Below are 10438 nucleotides of genomic sequence, written 5' to 3'. Positions count from 1 at the left end.
GAACTTGTCGATAACCCTTAGCGACAAGTCGAGCTTTATAGATGGTAACATTTCCATCCGCGTCCGTCTTCTTCTTAAAGATCCATTTGTTTTCTATCGCTCGCCGATCATCGGGTAAGTCAGTCAAAGTCCATACTTTGTTTTCATACATGGATTCTATCTCGGATTTCATGGCTTCTAGCCATTTGTTGGAATCTGGGCCCGCCATCGCTTCTTCATAGTTCGAAGGTTCACCGTTGTTTAACAACATGATTTCTAGGACAGGGTTGCCGTACCACTCTGGTGCGGAACGTGTCCTTGTGGACCTACGAAGTTCAGTGGCAACTTGATCCGAAGTACCTTGATCATCATCATTGGTTTCCTCTTCAGTTGGTGTGGGCATCACAGGAACATTTTCCTGAGCTGCATCACTATCCCGTTCGAGAGGTAGTACTTCATCGAGTTCTACTTTCCTCCCACTTACTTCTTTCGAGAGAAACTCTTTTTCCAGAAAGCATCCGTTCTTGGCAACAAAGATTTTGCCCTCGGATCTTAAGTAGAAGGTATACCCGACAGTTTCCTTAGGGTATCCTATGAAGACGCATTTTTCCGACTTGGGTTCGAGCTTTTCAGGTTGAAGTTTCTTGACATAAGCATCGCATCCCCAAACTTTTAGAAACGACAGCTTAGGTTTCTTCCCAAACCATAATTCATACGGTGTCGTCTCAACGGATTTAGATGGTGCCCTATTTAAAGTGAATGTAGCTGTCTCTAGAGCGTATCCCCAAAATGATAGCGGTAAATCGGTAAGAGACATCATAGACCGCACCATATCCAATAGAGTGCGATTATGACGTTCGGACACACCGTTTCGCTGAGGTGTTCCAGGCGGCGTGAGTTGTGAAACGATTCCACATTTCCTTAAGTGTGTGCCAAATTCGTGACTTAAATATTCTCCTCCACGATCTGATCGTAGGAACTTTATCTTTCGGTCACGTTGATTCTCCACCTCATTCTGAAATTCCTTGAACTTTTCAAAGGTCTCAGACTTGTGTTTCATTAAGTAGACATACCCATATCTACTTAAGTCATCAGTGAGAGTGAGAACATAACGATATCCTCCGCGAGCCTCAACGCTCATTGGACCGCACACATCGGTATGTATGATTTCCAACAAGTTGGTTGCTCGCTCCATTGTTCTGGAGAACGGAGTCTTGGTCATTTTGCCCATGAGGCATGGTTCGCACGTGTCAAATGATTCATAATCAAGAGATTCCAAAAGTCCATCAGCATGGAGCTTCTTCATGCGCTTGACACCAATGTGACCAAGGCGACAGTGCCACAAGTATGTGGGACTATCGTTATCAACTTTACATCTTTTGGCATCTACACTATGAACATGTGTAATATTACGCTCGAGATTCATTAAGAATAAACCATTGACCATTGGAGCATGACCATAAAACATATCTCTCATATAAATCAAACAACCATTATTCTCGGACTTAAATGAGTAGCCATCTCGTATTAAACGAGATCCAGATACAATGTTCATGCTCAAACTTGGCACTAAATAACAATTATTAAGGTTCAAAACTAATCCCGTAGGTAAATGTAGAGGCAGCGTGCCGACGGCGATCACATCGACTCTGGAACCATTCCTGACGCGCATCGTCACCTCGTCCTTCGCCAGTCTCCGTTTATTCCGCAGCTCCTGCTGTGAGTTACAAATATGAGCAACGGCACCGGTATCAAATACCCAGGAGTTACTACGAGTACTGGTAAGGTACACATCAATTACATGTATATCAAATATACCTTTGGTGTTGCCGGCCTTCTTATCCGCTAAGTATTTGGGGCAGTTCCGCTTCCAGTGACCCTTCCCCTTGCAATAAAAGCACTCAGTCTCAGGCTTGGGTCCATTCTTTGACTTCTTCCCGGTAACTGGCTTACCAGGCGCAGCAACCTCCTTGCCGTCCTTCTTGAAGTTCTTCTTACCCTTGCCCTTCTTGAACTTAGTGGTCTTATTGACCATCAACACTTGATGTTCTTTCTTGATTTCAACCTCTGCTGACTTCAGCATAGAAAATACTTCAGGAATGGTCTTTACCATCCCCTGCATATTGTAGTTCATCACAAAGCTCTTGTAGCTTGGTGGGAGCGACTGGAGGATTCTGTCAATGACCGCCTCATCTGGGAGGTTAATATTCAGCTGGGTCATACGGTTGTGCAACCCAGACATCTTGAGTATGTGCTCACTGACAGAACTGTTTTCCTCCATCTTACAACTGTAGAACTTGTCGGAGACATCATATCTCTCGACCCGGGCGTGAGCTTGAAAAACTAGTTTCAGCTCTTCGAACATCTCATATGCTCCGTGATGCTCAAAACGCTTTTGGAGCCCCAGTTCTAAGCTGTAAAGCATGCCGCACTGAACGAGGGAGTAATCATCAGCACGAGACTACCAAGCATTCATAATGTCTTGGTTCTCTGGGACGGGAGCGTCACCTAGCGGTCCTTCTAGGACATATTGTTTCCTGGCAGCTATGAGGATGATCCTCAGGTTCCGGACCCAGTCCGTATAGTTGCTGCCATCATCTTTCAGCTTGGTTTTCTCTAGGAACGCGTTGAAGTTCATGTTGACATGAGCGTTGGCCATTTGATCTACAAGACATATTTGCAAAGGTTTTAGACTAAGTTCATGATAATTAAGTTCTAATCAAATTATGAACTCCCACTTAGATTAGACATCCCTCTAGTCATCTAAGTGTTACACGATCCGAGTTGACTAGCCCGTGTCCGATCATCACGTGAGACGGACTAGTCATCATCGGTGAACATTCTCATGTTGATCGTATCTTCCATACGACTCGTGTTCGACCTTTCGGTCTCCGTGTTCCGAGGCCATGTCTGCACATGCTAGGCTCGTCAAGTTAACCCTAAGTGTTTTCGCTGTGTAAAACTGCCTTACACCCGTTGTATGTGAACGTAAGAATCCATCACACCCGATCATCACGTGGTGCTTAGAAGCGACGAACTGTAGCAACGGTGCGCAGTTAGGGGAGAACACTTCTTGAAATTTTTGTAAGGGATCATCTTATTTACTACCGTCGTCCTAAGTAAACAAGATGCATAAATATAATAAACATCACATGCAATTATATAGTTGTGACATGATATGGCCAATATCATATAGCTCCATTGATCTCCATCTTCGGGGCTCCATGATCATCTTGTCACCGGCTTGACACCATGATCTCCATCATCATGATCTCCATCATCGTGTCTTCATGAAGTTGTCACGCCAACGACTACTTCTACTTCTATGACTAACGCGTTTAGCAATGAAGTAAAGTAAGTTACATGGGGTTCTTCAATGACACGCGGGTCATACAAAAAATAAAGACAACTCCTATGGCTCCTGCCGGTTGTCATACTCATCGACATGCAAGTCGTGAATCCTATTACAAAGAACATGATCTCATACATCACAATTCATCATTCATCACAACTTCTGGCCATATCACATCACTTGATCAATCGCTGCAAAAACAAGTTAGACGTCCTCTAATTGTTGTTGCATCTTTTACGTGGCTGCAATTGGGTTCTAGCAAGAACGTTTTCTTACCTACGAATAACCACAACGTGATTTTGTCAACTTCTATTTACCCTTCATAAGGGCCCTTTTCATCGAATCCGCTCCAACTAAAGTGGGAGAGACAGACACCCACCAGCCACCTTATGCAACTAGTGCATGTTAGTCGGTGGAACCGGTCTCACGTAAGCGTACGTGTAAGGTTGGTCCGGGCCGCTTCATCCCACAATACCGCCGAAGCAAGAAAAGACTAGTAGAGGCAAGTAAGATGACAAAATCCACGCCCACAACAAAATTGTGTTCTACTCGTGCAAAGAGAACTACGCATAGACCTAGCTCATGATGCCACTGTTGGGGAACGTTGCAAAAATTTAAAATTTTTCCTACGGTTTCACCAAGATCCATCTATGAGTTCATCTAAGCAACGAGTCAAGGGAGAGAGTTTGCATCTACATACCACTTGTAGATCACGAGCGGAAGCTTGCCAAGGAGATGGTGATGATGGAGTCGTACTCGAACATGATTTGGATCACCGATGTCCTAGTGCTGAACGGACAACACCTCCGCGTTCAACACACGTACGGGACGGGAGACGTCTCCTCCGTCTTGATCCAGCAAGGAGGAAGGAGAGGTTGAGGAAGGCAGCTCCAACGGCAGCACGACGGTGTGGTGCAGTTGACGCGGCAGTATTCCGACAGGGCTTCGCCAAGCACGTACGGAGGAGGAGATGTGTTGGGGAGGGGAGGGGCTGCGCCTTGAGTTATGGTGTGTTGCAGCCCTCCCCTCACCCCTCTATATATAGGGGAAAGGGCAAGGGGGGCCGTCCCTCTAGGGAAAACCCTAGGGGGGGGGGCGGCGGCCAAGGGGTGGGGGGCTTGCCCCCCAAGCAAAGGGGGTGCGCCCCCTTTAGGGTTTCCCCCCCACCCCTAGGCGCATGGGCCCAAGGAGGGGGGCGCGCCAAGCCCACTAGGGGCTGGCTGCTATCCCCACGCAGCCCAAGTGGCCCCCCGGGAGGGGTGGCCCCTCCCGGTGGACCCCCGGAACCCTTCCGGTGGTCCCGGTACAATACCGGTATAACCCCGAAACTTTTCGGTGCCCGTTTAACAACTTCCCATATAAAACTTTACCTCCGGACCATTCCGGAACTCCTCGTGACGTCCGGGATCTCATCCGGGACACCGAACAACATTCGGTAGTCACATACTAGTCTTCCTAATAACCCTGGCGTCACCGAACCTTAAGTGTGTAGACCCTACGGGCTCGGGAGACATGCAGACATGACCGAGACCACTCTCGGGCAATAACCAACAGCGGGGTCTGGATACCCATGTTGGCTCCCACACGCTCCTCGATGATTTCATCGGTTGAACCACGATGTCGAGGATTCGATCAAACCCTGTATACAATTCCCTTTGTCAATCGGTACGTTACTTGCCCGAGACTCGATCGTCGGTATCCCAATACCTTGTTCAGTCTCGTTACCGGCAAGTCACTTTACTCGTATCGTAATGCATGATCCCGTGGCCAACACATTGGTCACCTTGAGCTCATTATGATGATGCATTACCGAGTGGGCCCAGAGATACCTCTCCGTCATACGGAGTGACAAATCCCAGTCTCGATCCGCATAAAACAATAGATACTTTCGGAGATACCTGTAGTGCACCTTTATAGTCACCCAGTTACGTTGTGACGTTTGATACACCCAAAGCACTACTACGGTATCCAGGAGTTACACGCTCTCATGGTCAAAGGAAGAGATACTTGACATTGGCAAAGCTCTAGACGAACTACACGATCTTTGTGCTATGCTTAGGATTGGGTCTTGTCCATCACATCATTCTCCTAATGATGTGATCCCGTCATCAACGACATCCAATGTCCATAGCCAGGAAACCATGACTATCTGTTGATCACAACGAGCTAATCAACTAGAGGCTCACTAGGGACATATTGTGGTCTTTGTATTCACACGTGTATTACGATTTCCGGATAATACAGTTATAGCATGAATAAAAGACAATTATCATGAACATAGAAATATAATAATACTTTTATTATTGCCTCTAGGGCATATTTCCAACAGGTGAACGGTGTGCAAGGCAGGAAGATTGTGCATGCCTGTGGTTTGAGGCAGGGAGGCCCGATATCTCCTATGCTCTTTGTTATTGCTATGGAAGGCCTCTCGGCCCTCATGCACAAGGCTATGGAAGTGGGCGCACTCAATGCCTTCGCTGGGATCAGCCCAATGCAGAGCGTCTCCATATACGCTGACGACGTGGCCATGTTCACTAAGCCTACAGCGCAGAATCTGGCGACAGTCCGAGCTATCCTGGCCACGTTTGGAAAGGCCTCAGGGCTCAAGGTCAACTACCGCAAGTCTACAGCGGTGATCATTAGAGGTACGGACGAAGACAAGGCTAGGGTGGCGAGCATGTTCCAGTGCAACACCTCTGATTTCCCCTACAAATATCTAGGGTTGCAACTCGCGATTAAGAGCCTAACGCGCGCGGACTGGCAGCCGATGTTGGACAAGGTGCGCCACTGCTTGCCGGGATGGCAGAGGGGGCTGATTCAGAGGCCCGGCAGGCTAATCTTGTTGCAATCGGTCGTCGCAGCTCGACCGGTGCACCACCTTATGGTCTCGGAGGCGCCGGAGTGGGTCCTTGAGGATATGAACAAATGGATGAGATCTTTTTTCTGGGCCGGCAAGGACAAGTGCAATGGAGGACAGTGCCTTGTAGCTTGGGATAAAATTTGTCATCCCAAAGCTGTTGGGGGGTTGGGCATCAAGAATTTGAAGTGGCAGGCGATCGCGCTCAGAGTTAGATGGGAGTGGCTCAAGAGGACCGATGCCCAACGCCCGTGGCAAGGCTTGCCGATGATGAGAGACGACGAGGCCAAAGCGGTGTTCGACACCTTGGTCGACATCAAAGTTGGATCGGGCGAGCGGGTACTCTTCTGGAAGGACAGATGGATTCCCGGAGCAGCGGCAACGGATATTGCACCATTGCTGGTCACCTTGGTCCCAGCCAGGACGGTGAACAGACGCACGGCGCGTCAGGCCCTCGACGGCGCTAGCTGGACACAGGACTTCGAGGCTAACACCTCCTTCACGACCCTCACTCAACTCATGCATCTTGCGCACGCGATAAACACGGTGCCAAGGGATCCAGATCAGCCTGACAGCTTCACCTGGCCGCTCACGACGTCAGGCTCCTACTCGGCCAAGTCGGTCTATCAATACCTTTGCTCGGAGTTGACCAGATCGCCAACCGCATGCCGCACTTGGAGGAGTTGGGCATCGCTCAAATGCAAACTTTTCATCTGGCTTGCTTTGCAGAACCGGTTGTGGACATCTGACAGGAGAGCCAAGCACGGGCTACAAGACCAACTGTCGACTTGCTACACGTGCTTGCAGGCGGAGGATAATGTGGCACACATTCTAGCTCACTGCACCTACGCTCAGGAGGTGTGGCACAGGGTGTTTGGCCTCCTTCACCTCAACGTGCAGGGGCCACTGGAGACAGTCGAGTTCATGGAGTGGTGGCTTACTGCGCGTACAAGTTTCTTCAGGGCTGATTGGAGAGGGTTTGACATGATGGGGACTGCGGTTGCATGGGCTTTATGGAAGCAGAGGAATGCCAGAGTCTTCAATAAGGTCAATGAACAAAAGACGGCGTCGGATCTTACATTCATGATCATCGACGAAATCGCGGAGTGGAAGATGGCGGGTGTGGTTGTAGGTGGCCTACAACGTTTTGTGAGAAGTTAGCATAAAGAGTGAGGAGTTGAAGTTGTGTGTGTTTTGTGTCCTTCGTTCGCACCTAGAACACTATCTTGTAAATACTTTTCTCTCTTCTATAAAACTATGGTATGCCATTGGCATACTCTCGGAAAAAAATCATATATACTCGTATTGAGTACTCTTCCGCGCCGGCCGGAGTCCAACATGGGCATGGAGGAGGCGACACTGCTCCCGAGCAGCTCGGCGTGCGAGGAGATCGGAGGGGACGAGGGCCTGGCGGTGGGCGACGAGGTGAAGAGGCAGCTGTGGCTGGCGGCCGCTCATCGTGCGAGGCCTGATGCAGAACCTCATCCAGATGATCTCCGTCATGTTCGTAGGCCACCTCGGCGAGCAGCCCCTCGCCGGCGCCTCCATGACCAGCTCCTTCGCCGTTGTCACCGGATTCAGCGTGCTGGTACGTATCATTCCGCGAGGCCATTCTCGTTTATTCCATCCGTCGACTTCAGACAAAATACTGATCGCTTTGAAGTAGACTCCCGGATCCCTCGAGGGACGACGCGCAGGTTCTGTGTTTGTTTTCTCTTCCGTGGACCGGCTGTTTCATGCTATTTTATTCAACATAACATAGTTGGTTCATTTTGACCTGGTGACTTCTCTGTCTTTATTTCTTTTTTTTTTTTAGAATCACCCGGGGTGGGGGGAGTTTTCCATCTGAATATATTACTTAAAGTGTGAAGAAGTAGCAAGTTCAAAATTACAAAGGCACGTTGTAACTGTTGTACTCCCTCCGTTCCAAAATAGATGATTCAATTTTATACTAAAATTAGTACAAAGTTGAGTCATTTATTTTAAAACGGAGGGAGTAATATGATGAAGGTGTGGTGTTCGGACATCTGAAGAGCTCGTGACAAAAAAGACAATATCGGATTCGAACAGTCCGTTTTTTCAAACTTTCTTGTGGACATGGTTTTTTTAGAGCTACTCAGATGTTCAAACACCTCAAAATTTGGCACGGACATCGTGCACTCGAGCATCTCCTCTATGCAAAATATTCAAAATCTTTTTGCTATTATTTTTTACTGTTTACGCTCAGAAGTAGCTGAGCTCGGGAGCCGAATCGCTTCGTCTCCAAGTATTCATCTTTCTTACGTGCATCAATCATCAAAATTACAAAAGAAGGAGAAAGCCATCACGTACAAATGTTCGTCCGGGCTGTTGTGTTGATGAGGTGATAGTGTCTTTCCGTCTCGACGCATGCATGCATGTGCTTCTTGGATTTTCCGCCGCTAGTTAGATCTTAGGGCAACTCACCTAATCGACCCCAAATGTGTTCCAACATTTTTAGCCACCCAACTGCGTTCATATAAGATGTCTGGCCTGGTCTAGGCATTCAAAAACTAGCAAATGTACACTGAATTGGTAGAGGTTTGAAGGAGTCCGGACATCTGCCCTATCGGACTCCGACACCATGGACCCATCCATAATTAACCTGAAGCATGGGCATTCTCATAATCCCGCCACTTCTTCCACGTGAAATCTCATTCCCCCGTTGCCTCCACCTCGATGTCTGTCGTCCTGCTGGACCCGGAGGTGGCCACCGGCAAAGTCGCATCCGCTCACCGCCCAGGTCAACGCGTCAAGGCGAAGAAGGTGGAGAAAGCGGTGGCGGCCGGACATGCGGGAGCTCGTCATCAACGGACCATCGGGCCGGTGCCGTCCGGGAAATCGAAGGCACCGCTTTCTCTATCTTCTTCGCTAATGTTTGTTCAAGGGTACCATGCTAACATGATAAAAAGGAGCATGTACAAACACCTTGTATAAATAAATAAAATGAAAAGGAGGCTGAAACTAGAGGTCTTTGGGAGGGACAACACGATAGAGGGCTTTTGGGATCGATGGATGTATAAAAACGCAATGAACATCCGATTGGGCAATAAATAGTGGAAAACGTTTATATTCACCCAACTGCTTTATATTGGGAAACATTTATATTCACACGAACATTTTTTGAAACTCCAGAACAAAAATTGAAAACATGAACATTTTTTAAAATTTGCAAATAATTTTTGAAACAGAAATTTTTTCCAAACTCCCCAACAAAACTTTATAAAATGAATATTTTTTTGGAATTTGCGAACAGATTTTGAAACAGGAACATTTTTTGAAAATCCCAAACAAAATTTAAAAACACAAATATTTTAAAAAAATGCGAACAATTTGAAAATGGAAAAAAATTTGAATCCCAAATAATTTCTGAGAAGTTGTGAAATTTTGAACAAGCACATAAAGGAAAAATAAAAAAAGAAAAGAAACAAAAAAACAGTCAAAAAAAAAACCAGTTCAGGTACCTTCCAGAAGGGAGCTCCTAACTGGCGTTTTAAGCGCCGCCGAGCTAAACCGGCGCGCACGCGCGGTGCATACCGGGCTGGCCCACCAACATGCTGGAAAAACAAACGCGAAGAAAAACTTGTGGGCTCACGAGGAATCGAACCCTGCACCCGTAGAGTAGCAGCCTGCCTTCGCAACCGGCAGACAGGATGAGTACAATTAGGAATCTATACAATTTAACCCTTTAAATACTGTACATAACTCCCCTAAAAAAATACTGTACATAACATATATTATATACGCTGTATAGATTTTTTAAAATGCAAATTTCGAAAATAACTCATAAAAATAAAGAAAACCAATAATTAAAAAATGTCATCCCTATAGAAAAAAAGTTCACAAATTGAAAAAAAGATCATAAATTTTGAAAAAGTTCATAAACTTTGAAATTAGTTCATAGAATTTGAAATTAGTTCATCAAATTTGAAAAAAGTTCATTGAAATTGAAAAAAAGTTCATCAAATTTAAATAAAATTTCATTAAATTTGAAAAAAGTTCATTGAATTTGAAAAAAAGTTCATTGACTTCAGAAAAAGTTCATCAAAATTTAAAAGAGTTCATCTATTCTGAAAAAAAGTTCACAGCTTTGCAAAAAGTTCATCGATTGTGAAAAAAGTTCACAAAAAAATTCATCAATTCAGAAAAATGTTCATCAAATTTTGAAAAGAGTTCATCGATTTTCAAAAAAAGTTAGCGAATTCAAAAAAGGTTCACGAAAAAATGTTCGT

This window comes from Triticum aestivum, chromosome 7A (genome assembly GCF_018294505.1).
Source record: "Triticum aestivum cultivar Chinese Spring chromosome 7A, IWGSC CS RefSeq v2.1, whole genome shotgun sequence".
Classification (NCBI taxonomy): Eukaryota; Viridiplantae; Streptophyta; class Magnoliopsida; order Poales; family Poaceae; genus Triticum; species Triticum aestivum.
Note: the sequence above shows the minus strand (reverse complement) of the source record.